Source organism: Plasmopara halstedii (genome assembly GCF_900000015.1).
Source record: "Plasmopara halstedii genome assembly, contig: Scaffold_210, whole genome shotgun sequence".
NCBI classification, from domain to species: Eukaryota; Oomycota; class Peronosporomycetes; order Peronosporales; family Peronosporaceae; genus Plasmopara; species Plasmopara halstedii.
The window spans coordinates 42,605-43,076 of NW_020187131.1; positions in this window are offsets into that span (position 1 = coordinate 42,605).

Below are 472 nucleotides of genomic sequence, written 5' to 3' on the forward strand. Positions count from 1 at the left end.
GAATCAATTTAAATCGGTTGTTTTATAATGTGGATGCTGGTAGCTGATAGCCCAAGTTGTTTGACTGGCTCAGGCTTGTAGTTTGCAGGACCAGGTTACGCATTCCAAAAGATGATTTTGAGTTCAAATTGAACACCTCAACTGCATATCGTGTCTTCACTACCGCCTATAGCCCTGGGCCAATGACGCGGTGGAATCGATAAACGGAAAGATTCTTAAGTGTGTTACGGGACCTACAAGACGTACTGTTTGATAGTCGATGACGGCATGCTTAAGCGTGTTGATATCGATCGTCTTTTACGTTGCTATATTTATACCAAATTTATATTCAAAAATGGTGTACAATCTGGTATTCAAAGGATAAAAAGGACGATGGGACGTACAGTGAGGTCATCCGTAAAAAATGGAGAAGACTAGCATGGTGACACCCTAGTTGTGCCCGTTATCATAAATGTACATATGGCTAATCTGA